The sequence below is a fragment of the Dermochelys coriacea genome, chromosome 7 (genome assembly GCF_009764565.3).
Source record: "Dermochelys coriacea isolate rDerCor1 chromosome 7, rDerCor1.pri.v4, whole genome shotgun sequence".
NCBI classification, from domain to species: Eukaryota; Metazoa; Chordata; order Testudines; family Dermochelyidae; genus Dermochelys; species Dermochelys coriacea.
In genome coordinates this window covers 37,635,882-37,648,292 of record NC_050074.1, presented here as the reverse complement: position 1 = coordinate 37,648,292, position 12,411 = coordinate 37,635,882, and the positions used below count along the sequence as shown (strand labels likewise).

Below are 12,411 nucleotides of genomic sequence, written 5' to 3'. Positions count from 1 at the left end.
CACACCCAAAACACTAACCCAGGAACCTATCCTTGCAACAAAGCCTGATGCCAACTCTGTCCACATATTTATTCAAGTGACACCATCATAGGACCTAATCACATTAGCCACGTCATCAGGGCCTCATTCACCTGCACATCTCCCAGTGTGATATATGCCATCATGTGCAAGCAATGCCCCTCTGCCATGTACATTGGCCAAACCAGACAGTCTCTACGCAAAAGAATAAATGGACACAAATCTGACATCAGGAATCATAACATTCAAAAACCAGTAGGAGAACACTTCAACCTCTCTGGTCACTCAGTAAAAGATTTAAGGGTGGCAATTTTGCTACAAGAAAAGGAGTACTTGTGGCACTTTAGAGACTAACACATTTATTTGAGCATAAGCTTTCGTGAGCTACAGCTCACTTCATCGGATGCATTTTCCACCAAATGCATCCGATGAAGTGAGCTGTAGCTCACGAAAGCTTATGCTCAAATAAATGTGTTAGTCTCTAAGGTGCCACAAGTACTCCTTTTCTTTTTGCGAATACAGACTAACATGGCTGCTACTCTGAAACCTGTAATTTTGCTACAGAACACTTCAAAAACAGACTCCAACAAAAAACTGCTGAGCTTGAATTAATATGCAAGCTAGATACCATTAACTTGGGTTTGAATAGAGACTGGGAGTGGCTGGATGATTATACATATTGAATCTATTTCCCCATGTTAAGTATCCTCACACCTTCTTGTCAACTGTCTAAATGGGCCATCTTGATTATCACTACAAAAGTTGTTTTCTTCTGCTGATAATACTTCATCTTAATTAATTAGCCTCTTACAGTTTGTATGGCAACTTCCACCTTCTCTGTATGTATATATGTATCTTCTTACTATACGTTCCATTCTATGCATCCGATGAAGTGGACTGTAGCCCACGAAAGCTTATGCTCTAATAAATTCGTTAGTCTCTAAGGTGCCACAAGTACTACTGTTCTTTTTTCTCTAAACTTTGGTTCTTGTTGAAATTTCTCCTTGACTAATACCTTTTAAAATTTTATCATTGACTAATACCTTTTTAACTGTGTCTTTACACAAAATTTAGTAGAGAGGTTGACCCAGAGGTAAGCCAGTGCCATAGAGTCTTGCTAAATGTTGTCAGTCAGAGATCCATTGTGCCCTTTAAAAGTGAAAGTTTATGCACTTACCTGGCCCTATATAAAAGGCCATATAGCAATACACTGTGCAGACACTAATGCTCTACTTGGTAAATTAAAAAAAACTTAACTGTAAAACAACCCATGTTGGATAATTTACAATAAGAATAAACTTGATTCTGTGACTAAACTGAATAGCTATAGCTCATCTGATATTTAGTACATATTATGCATGCATCTTATTTAAATTCCCTTTGAGACCCATTAGATACTATAAAGAACAATCTTTTTATTTGGGCTTGATCCTGCGTAGTGTAGGTGCAAGGTAAAGTGATTATCAGGACAGAGAGTTCACGGACACTCAATTCTGCCGAATTAGAGCACTACTGCACAATCACCGAGTTACTCTAGCAGGACTGACCCCTAAGAAGAGGCCCTGTAGCCTAAATCCATGTCTTGATTTGCTAATTACCCTTTTTTTTACCTTGTGCACTTTGGGCATGTGGGGCTTGAGATTTACTACAGTCCACTGTTAACAATTCCTAGCTCATAAACTTGACTTCACCAGGCATTCACACTTGTGAATGAAACACAGCAATCTTGCATGTGCTCCTGTGCATTGCAGGATCTTGCAACATGTAGTTCTTATGGCAGTATATGATGTACTGACCACCAGCACTCCAGACTTCAAATCTAAAACACCTTTAATTTGAGTAATTGCCATATTTCATCTGAATATTATTGCAATTCATGGGAAATCTCAATCCCATCTAATGAATGCAATTAACATAGATAATACTTAATCAGAAAGAAAAATATATAAGCCTTCTCTAGATTGTCTGAAAATAACTGCACCCTATATAGCATGTGAGTAATCTCAACATTGCATCTCAAAACAAGTGCAATTTATAGATGAGTAACCTTCACATCTCTTTTGATTTTAATCTCTATATGACTAATTTCTACTTCTTCTGAAGTGTATTAAATATCTTCTCTACTTCCTGTCTGAAAACAATCTCTATTTTTTGCCTAAAAGTAACGATAGCATTTATTAGCAGTGAACACTACAAGTCTGAAATATAGTTTCCATTCTAACTCCCCTCTTTCAGTTGTTCATAACTTTATCTAACAAATTCCACTGGTGCTAAAATCTTCCGTGCGTGGCCTTAGCCCTAAGGTGACTCGTGTGCAGAAATTTTGAGCAGTTGAATTATATGAACATGAAAAAGAATCCACTTCTCCCATAGGTTCTAAATTAAATTTGTGTTCATTTCAAAAACAAGCATTTAACATCGCTAGTTTCAGCTATTCTGTTGTCTACAGCAATTCTGAATAACATTATGTGTACACAAGCACTTAATGTGTGAACTGTGTGCTGTCTGTGAAGAAATGCCATGCTTTTTGGATGGAGTTTCTTTTGGAGAAGCTGTTGCAAACAGCAAGCGTTTGCTCTCTGCCTTAATCTGTGTCTAGTCAATTGTTGGAGCAGAGTTGCAATGGCCTGCCTCCCGCATGTGTCATGGTACTGAAGGGTCAGGGCAAGCTGATCACAAGCCTCCAGGAACATCTGCTTCTTCATGCAAAAGTTCTGGAGCCACTGCTGGTCACCCCAGGTCTGCATGATGATGTGATCCCACCAGTGTTATCTTATTTAAGGTTTGGGCTAAGCAATAGAAATAAAGAAAACATGGTTAATAGGGCACCACGTGCTGTAAATCGTTGGTTAGAAATGTTTACTCTAGTAGTGCGTGTGCGTGGTGGGGAAATATGGCAAAAAGAGATAAGGGGAAAAAACCTTGAAGAGAGCAGAGTAGAGTCCTAAACTGCTTCTGTTGATTTTAGCTATGGTCCAATGACCAGAAATGACATCACTTACTTGTTTTAATGTATAAAAAGCAAGGTTTTCTAGGGGTTTTGTCAGAGCTTTTCCTTACCTCCTGGAGTCATGCCATGATGGGAAGGTGTCTCCTGGGCCTGATTTGGTTGTGAATATTCAGCTAATACTTATAACTGTATTATTGCAAAGGCATGGAGTATAGACACATATATGCTTATATTTGTATCTTGGATGTAACCAACACCAAATGGCCTTTGGAATAATAAAAGAATGTGTGTGTGGAAACAGAGTCAGGGTAAACCTTAAACTTACTAGGAATTTTTTTTCCCAACAGCCTTCATCTAGGAGATGGTGGAAAGAAGGGTGGTCAGCAGAGCAGTGCTGAATAAGTGACCTATATCTTTCTCTGGACCTGGGGATTCTGGGATCTGTATGCGTGAGAGGCCATATTCTCTAAATTTGTATCCTCAGATGGGTGGAAAGTTACATGAAAACTGAGAAGATGCTCACAGTTGAGTTACCTCTGCCCACGTCCCTGGGTTTCCTCTGCAGGAAGAATAATCTAGACCTTCATATTCGGATAATGCACATCTATTTGAGTGAAGTTGCTCTGTTAATTCTAACATTACAGCTCTCATTTTTGATGTAAAAGCTTTAGTTAATAAAATAACATTCACAATATAAAATATGAATAAATATCCTTTAAAAGTCAAGCAGTCTGAATGCTCGAACAAGGCTACTTTTGGGGATCATTCCCACCCATGTGAGTTAACTCCAGAAAACTCATTTAAAGTGAAACTCTGATTAAAATCAGTGAGTTTTTTATTGGTGATTCTTAAAATCACCGTTACTTAATCTGTCCATGCTGTCTCAACCCACTGTTTGGCTAGATACCAAGGAACACGCTTTCATGCATCAATTAGTTCTGTTCATTTTGGGAGCTCATTTGTCATGTCTATGCTACATCTCATCTTTGCTCCCTTAGTCAAAGAAGGCTCTAGTCTTTTACTAAGCCAAGACCTAAATTTTCTGGTATTGACTTAGTATAAGAGACCATTTCTTTTTCCTGTAGTTGTTTAAACCCTCAGTGGATATAACAGTTGAATGTCAGTTGTACATGCGCAGAACTTACTTTTTTGCATGTGTAAAGCCTTACTTTTCATTAACTTCTCTTGGGAATTTGAGTCACTTCTTTCAAGAAGCAGCCAACCAGTTATATCTTGGAGGAAATTGGCGTTGAAATTGGAAGCCAGTGAACTGCTAGGAGTAGTACAACAGTCCCAAATGTGTTGTGTGAATTTCACACAATTAGGATTTCATTATTTAAATATCTAATTGCTTATGTAGCCCTTGAAGAGGATTACTGTTTCACCATACCCCCCTCAACTTTGTGTGGGACTGGTGCCTATGGTGAGGGGAGAGGCAAGAAGAAACTGAGGCAAAGCAGCTGTTTTGGGTTGTGTGATTGACCAGACTCTTTGGGGAAGGAGGTGACAGATTCTGACAATGTCCAAGGGAATCTGAATGAATCCAGAGGGTCTGAGGGAGGGTCTTGGACTGAACCCAGAGGGGGGCTAGAGGAGATTTTGGATGAATCCAGAAAGGGGCTGAGAGATTACGGTATCTGAGGGAGAGACCTTCAGTCCAGACAGCTGAGTGGGAGGCTGAGGCTTGAGTGCTCAAGAGGGTCACGTGGTTGGATGGGCCTGAACTGGGATTTCCTTTTAATGATAACATAACACACTAATCATGTTAGAGACAAAGATGGGGACTATCCAGAAGTGCCATTAGCATCCTTGACTTTGCAGTATGTGGTCTTGAGCTACGCTCTCTGCATTGATTCCCCAAAGCAGCCAACCACTTGGATACAGCTTTGTAAATATGATCACTTCTTGTGCTTTTGAAGAAGTCTAACGTCTTGCCAGCTTTGCACCAGAGGTTAATCAGAATCTATCTCTCTGACCAGCTAGCAGTTCATTTGATTCAGAACTTCTTGTTGTGCCGGCCATCGCTCACACAAATGATTAACTGCATTTCCAGTTGAGCACTCCACGTGGAAATGAAGGGTTAAATGCTGAGCAGCTGCATTTGAATCAGGTGGTTGCGTCTGATTCCTAGGAATCAAATAGGAAGTTTTGGGATAGGACTGGGAAACACAGGCCATGGGGATTGTGGGATAGTGTTGACAAACTCTCAAGATCCTGATTTGCGCTGTGTCTACGCTGCAAAGAGCATGGGCTTGGACCCACCTCACAACGGGACTCAAGCTTGGACCCATACTTATGGCCAGGTTCATGAGCCTGAGTCCTGAGGACTTTCTGGAATGAGTCAGACTGATTTGTATATCAATGATATAGGAGCTTAATCTGAGTCCAGCCCAGGTTTACTAAGCAATTCAGACATACCCTTAGAGGTAGCATTCTCTAAGTAACATAGCTTTGATTTTCTTTGTATCAGAACTTTCTCAGAGCAAGACTTTGCTAGTGGTAAATAGGCTACCTCACAATTTACTGGGGTGCTAAATATGCTTACTTTGGAGCTCTGAATATACACATGTGAACTTCCCAAACTACTAGGAATGGAGTCTCATGGTATAAGACTTCTAAAGATAGTCCATCGATCTGCAGTACGCATTTGACGTGAACTCAGTGCAGTGTTCACTTGGGCATTCTTAATATACCAGTCCTTCAGACAGTGTCATCCATGTATAATGGAACAGTGATGACCAAAGGATGAGCGGTCTATAAGTCCAAGATGAAGGATCATCCCCTCCTACAATGAAATCTATGGAAGCAGGCTCTGGGGCTTTGTTGTGAGGATTCCATGCCATTCTGGGAGCTGGATTGTGCCCCATTTTGTGTGACCTACCCCAAACCTGGCAAATTGCTCATTCCGTCAAGAAAGGTAGAGCTTGGGTCATAGTTATTTTTCTGAATAAAGAGGAAGCACCCCTAAATCAAACTCCAATTTCCCACGCCTTCCCATTGGCTACCACAGTCCCTCCCTCTGCTTTGACTTGCTGCTACCCTCATAATTCCACTAAATGCCCACAAATGTCTGCTCAATTTTAGATCTTTTTTCCACACTGTCAACCTACCTAATCCCAGCCTTCTCTCCCATTATACTCCTCCTTGCTTCTTAATACACTTCATACCAGTTGGTCCTCCATCCCTTCTGAGTCTCTTCTATTAAATTTGAATTGTGCTTAATATGTGAGGAATAGATTTGGGGAGGAAAGAAGTTTAGGTGGATCTTTGTTAATATATGGATGGAAGAGTCTAAGGATGATGGCTAATCTGAGCAGAGGGATTTTCAATAGACAATCATAGCAGAGATGTTTGCATAACCACTATGTTGTGAAATAAATATATTGATTGTGCAAATTCATGGGCAAAGCTATGTCAGTTCTGCCAACGGGGGTTCAGGAATGTGTGCACATATCAAATATTTCAAAACTGCTTTATTATTTTATAACTTTAATGTTCCCATATCATGGGACTTAATAGCACAAATACACTGTTCATAATAAACAGCATTATATGTGGTATTTAATGTTTAATTCAAGTTATTTGCAATAACACGTACATTAAATAACGACATATATTGTATACCTAAAACAGAAGACAGCCCCTGCATAGATAGGTTTTTAAAAAATTATTCTTAAAATTTGTGGTGACTCAAACTCTTGGGGTTATGACAAATAGATTAGAATTACCTCCTAAACTGAGATTTCTGAATTTACACTCTATACTGACTTGAGGGAGAGCAGGGTTACCTTTTACCTTGAAAAACATTACCCCAAATAAAATAGTGATTAAAATCTTCCCCAGATAAAATTATTTGTATGACTTACAAAGACTTACAGGCAGCACATTTACAGTTACCACTGCACCTTCTACATCCTGTCATCTGATGGAATTTGGAAAAGATCACAGAATGCAGTTCAGCTGGTTTTGGTGCATTGCTCATAATGGGCTGATCCAATTACATTGCAATTTTCCCCCCTTCTGAACTCCTTAACTAACCAGTAATTCTTCTTCTCACCTTCTCAAAGCTAAATCCAGTGTCTGATATACCCAAGGTATTCCTAATCTGCTGCAGGTGACTTGAGATTGGGAGTTGCCATTACCTGATATAAGTATTAATTTACAAGCCTGAGAGTAGGCTTCAGTAACATGCCAGGCAAGAGAGATCTTACGTTTCCACTTGCCACTTGTTAATTCTAACAAGAAGAGTGAAACCACAACATGCATATCTCCTCTTCTCATGGTTAAGGGAGAACCATGAAAACCTGGGAGGAGGATAGGGGTGAAGGCCAACAGGACCCTTTGCCAAGATGGGCATGGGTGGGAAAGAATGCCTGTTGTGGGGAGTGTGAAGTGGCTGCTAAGCAGCCATATATTTACCATGTGTAGCATGCAAAGTGGCCTTTGGCCTGACACTGGCTCACTCCTCGAACATGCCCTCTTATCTGCATCTGCAGACAGTAGCAACTCAGTTAGGCCCTGTGTAGCGTGTGGAGTAGCTACTGTTCTTCTAGGTAGCCCTTTTACGTACTATTAGTGGTGGGCTGTAGGCTTGCTACAAGTGATTCACAAAGAGTAGCTTGATATATATGGATGCAGGATGCAACTGAAAATACATACTAATAGCTCATCTTAATTAATTAGCCTCTTACAGTTTATATGGCAACTTCCACCTTCTCTGTACGTATATATATATCTTCTTACTATATGTTCCATTCTATGCATCCGATGAAGTGGGCTGTAGCCCAGGAAAGCTTATGCTCTAACAAATTTGTTAGTCTCTAAGTACTCTTGTTCTTTTTGCGGATACAGACCAACACGGCTGCTACTCTGAATACTGAACATGCTTATATATAGAAGGTTACCATACAGCTGGGTTTTCCTGGACACTTCCTTTTTTTTGATCCTCCGCCCTTTGTCCAGGTGGATTTTTCAAATAAGAGGCAATGTCTGTGATTTTTGTGAGCAGACATTGCAGCTCAAAAAGAGCTCTCTCTGTATCCCTATTAGTCCCTTCCCTGCAGCCATAGCTGCCGGATCCTGCCCACCCAGGTCCCTGCTCACAGCCCTGGGGAGGGCAAGGGGCCCAAAGAACATGGTACCAGGATCTGTCCTGCCACTGTGTCAGGGAACAACACTGCCCTCCCAATTCAAGAGTGAGGCTGCAGGTATCCCTCCAGCACCCCTCAAATATCCTCTCCAGCACCCCCAAAATATCCATTCACAGTACATACACCCCCCCTTCTGCACATCCCCCTCAGCTCTCTTCCCCTCCCCCCAGCAGTGTCCTCTTTTTGGGAACCTGAAATATGGTAACCCTATGTATATTGCATACAAAAAGTACATTAAAAGAATGTTAAGGCATCAAAATCAGGCACTCAAAATCTAAGGGTATGTCTACACTATGAAATTAGGTTGATTTTATAGAAGTTGATTTTTAGAAACCGATTTTATACAGTTGATTGCATATGTCCACGCTAAGTGCATTAAGTCGGTGCACTGCATCCTCACTACTGTGGCTAGCATTGACTTACAGAGTGGTGCACTGTGGGTAGCTGTCCCCCAGTTCCTGCCGTCTCCGCTGCCCATTGGAATTCTGGGTTAAGCTCCCCATGCCTGATGGGGCAAAAACATTGTCGCAGGTGGTTTTGGGTACATGTCGTCAGGCCCCCCTCCCTCCATGAAAGCAACGGCAGACAATCATTTTGCATCTTTTTTCCTGGGTTACTCGTGCAGATGCTATACCATGGCAAGCATGGAGCCCGCTCAGCTCACCATCACCATACGTCTCCTGGGTGCTGCTGGCAGCTGCGGTACTGCATTGCTACACAGAAGCAGCTCCTTGCCTTTGCGGCAGATGGTGCAGGAGGACTGATAGCCATCGTACATCTCCTGGGTGCTCCTGGCAGACCTCAGTGAGGTCGATCAGGGACGCCTGGACAGACATGGCTATTCTCCTCTTAGAGCACCAAATGGGACCCAGAGACTCCAGGTCATTCTCTTCTTTAAATTTCATCTCATGGGGATTCAGTCCTGCCTGGAATATCATGCGAGCTGGAGGCTTCTGCCTCAAGCTGCTCTCCCAGCTGACAGCACAGCACGGTCGCACCTACCCCAGCCTACCTCTTGCTCCCCTGGTTCATGAAGCCTGGACAGTAGTAAGGAGCAGTTCAACTATAGGCTGAGCAAGTGCAGAATGGGGGTAGAATGTGCCTTTGGACATTTAAAAGCTCACTGGCACTGTTTTCTGACTAGGTCATACCTCAGCGCAACCAATATTCCCATTGTTATTGCTGCTTGCTGTGTGCTCGATAATACCCGTGAGTGTAAGGGGGAGACGTTTATGGTGGGGCGGGAGGTTGAGGCAAATCATCTGGCATCAGATTTTGAGCAGCCAGACATCAGGGTGATTAGAAGAGCACAGCAAGGCATGCTGCACATTAGACAGGCTTTGAAAACCAGTTTCATGACTGGCCATGCTTTGGTGTGACAGTTGCACGTGTTTCTCCTTGGTGCAAACCTGCCCCCTTTGTTGATTTTAATTCCCTGTAAGCCAACCATCCTCCCCTCTTCGAAATAAAGTAACTATTGTTTTGAAACCATGCATTCCTTATTAATTAAAAAAAAAAAGAGCGAGAGAGATAATGGACAAGGTAGCTGTGGGGTGAGGGAGGAGGGAAGGACAAGGCCACATTGCTTATTGTAGCCACACTAAAAATCAAACTGTTCGAATGACAGCCTTCTGTTGCTTGGGCCGTCCTCTGGAGTGGAGTGGCTGGGTGCCCGGAGCCTCCCCCTCCGCATTCTTGGGCATCTGGGTGAGGAGGCTATGGAACATGGGGAGAAGGGTAGGCGGTTATACAGTGGATGCAGCGGGGGTCTGTGCTCTTGTTGGCTTTCCTGCAGCTCCATTAGCCTCAGCATCGCGTCCTGCCTCCGCTCTTCGCACTCACTTAATTCTTTCCTGGCCTCTGCCACTGAATGCCTCCATGCATTAAGCTGTGCCCTATCAGTGCGGGAGGACTGCATGAGCTCGGAAAACATGTCATTGTGAGTGCGTTTTTTTCGCCTTCCAATCTGCGATAACCTCAGGGACGGAGACGATAGGGGGAGCGCAGAAACATTCTACACTCTACGATTCTGGGGGGACTGCATGGTCACCTGTGCTGCTGAGTTTGCCACACTGACCAAACAGGAAATGAAATTCAAAAGTTCCTGGAGCTTTTCCTGTGTACCTGGCTAGTGCATTGGAGTTCAAAGTGCTGTCCAGAGCGGTCACAATGGAGCATTCTGGGATAGCTCCCAGAGGCCAATACTGTCAATTTGCATCCGCACTACCCCAAATTTGACCCAGCAAGGTTGATTTTAGTGCTACTCCCCTCGTCGGGGAGGAGTACAGAAGTCAATTTTAAGAGCCCTTTAGGTCGACAGAATGGAGTTGGTTGTGTGGATGCAGTCATTTTTAAATCGACCTAATGCAGCTAAATTCGACCTAACCCCGTAGTGTAGACCAGGCCTAAGAAATACAGAATTGAGGTTGCCTATGCCAAAGAACCCATGTCAGATTTCAAGCCATTGCACTAAAGCATGGAGTACAAAAGCTTCTCAATGAAACTGTTGTAAAAAAATTGTTAATGTGTTCAAGAGAATGTATTTTTCCCTAATCAAATTCTCAAAAGTCTGACCCCCCTTTTGCTGAAACTTAAAGCCTGAGACAAACACTTGGCATGAAAAATTTCAGTTCCAAATAGTTTGGAATTTATAAGCGACTGAAAAAAAGGCCTTAAAATGGGAAGTTTTGTACAGCCTTTAAATCTAGACAATGCTATCAGCTCTGACTGTGACTCAGGGTCTCTGCATCTATAACTGTTTCACGTTCCTTACTTCTGTTATCCCCAAGTTCCAGTTCAACTTCTCTATGGCTTTCTTGACCAAAAAAAGCTGAATTGCTTTTCAGAGGTCATCAGGGAAAATGTGCATTTACAACAAGCCATTATAGAATTGCATTGTCTTTCAGGAAGCTCTGTAACCAGCCGAAGCAAGAGATAAACAGGCCCAATCCTTGTCCCTTTAAAATCAATTGTAAAATTGCTATTAATTTCCATAGCAATAAGTGACAGGAAGGAAAGAAATAAAAACAAAAATAAAGCTGGTGGAAAGCAAAAAGGACCAGCTTAAATTCACCTTGTCAAGATTCCAGCCTGGTGCCCACAATCCTCAGGTTTTCTGATGTTTTGATAAGCAGTTTGAGCAATATCTCTGCATTTCTCTCCCTCCCCCATTCCCAGCCTTCATTAATTCCAAAGGCATGTAAAGCTACTGTAGGTTAGAGGCATGTCAGCCATCAATCATTTAGCAGAAATCTTTATTTTCAAGGTTTTTTTCTATGGTAGAACAAATTCCCAGTATGCCCAGTGCTTTAAATTGAAGCTCTGTAACTTCATCAACCCAAAAGGGACACATTCTTGAAGTTGTATCAACTCAGCCTCTGTAATTGTCCGAATTTGTATGTGCAAAAAGCCTGATTTGCACACACAAAAAGCACTTGTGCATGCATCCCTCTGGACTTTGTCCTCCAAACCGGGAGCATGAGTCAGACTTACCAACATTTGATTTTGAATGACTTTATTTGGTGATAAAACTTGAATCCCAGAAGAGAGGATTTGGCAGCATATGGATTGGTTCTCGCATTTAAATAAGAACAAACAAACAGTTTCTGGAATTCTTTATGCTTAGTTTCTAAACATTAACATTGTTCTGAATATGAATAGAGGAGAAGGAGGCAGCGGGTAATAAAACCATTAGAAGGGAGTCTGGAGCTGTCTTTGCCCTGCTCCTCTCTGGAGGAGGATGATTCTTGGTTTATTTAATAAATGCCAATCTGGTGCATTCCAAAGACATAAAAAATGTCTTCAGAAGTTTGCGCCAAGGATAAGCATGATCCCTGGAGCATATGCAGGTAGTAAGCTGGAATTTAAAGCATCCCACAAACAACAGCGCATGAATATGAATTATGCATTATAAGTGGTACCTGTAGCGATGCCTCTAGCTAAGGTTGCCTGACAGTTCCCATTATAAGACTTGGTTTTCAGTTCCTTATAACTTTCCCCAGCATTAACTGTTTGGGCTGAAATTTTCCTCATTGGGTCTCTGCTCAGGTTGAATCTTTCTGGAAAGTTTAGCAAAAACAGTTAATCAGTTTCTCAGGACAAGGTAGGGGAAATTTTTTTCCCCCCCAACATCAAAAGTTCTCACAAATGATCCATTAAGAAGCTCTCTTGCCTCCAGCCTATGAAGCAAGTGCTTGAAATTTGGCCAGATGATTGCTCTGGTGACAGGGATGTGCCTTTTGCCATTCTTGTGAAAAAATGCATCAAAATTTGGCCAAGTTATCAACCTCTGAA

The 12,411-nt window shown here is 42.1% G+C and overlaps 1 long non-coding RNA gene across 4 annotated transcripts in view; it reads left to right on the top strand.

Annotated features, from left to right (window-relative positions):
* LOC122461103 overlaps window positions 1–12,411 on the top strand; it is an 80,317-nt gene that overhangs the window by 41,177 nt on the left and 26,729 nt on the right. Inside the window, exon 3 of one of the 4 annotated variants that reach the window (XR_006282838.1) lies at window positions 3,316–3,729. The exons of the other annotated variants lie outside the window; for them this stretch is intronic. This is a non-coding gene — a long non-coding RNA (uncharacterized LOC122461103). Of the gene's footprint in view, window positions 1–3,315; window positions 3,730–12,411 lie in introns of those variants that run through there. 4 annotated transcript variants of the gene reach the window in all.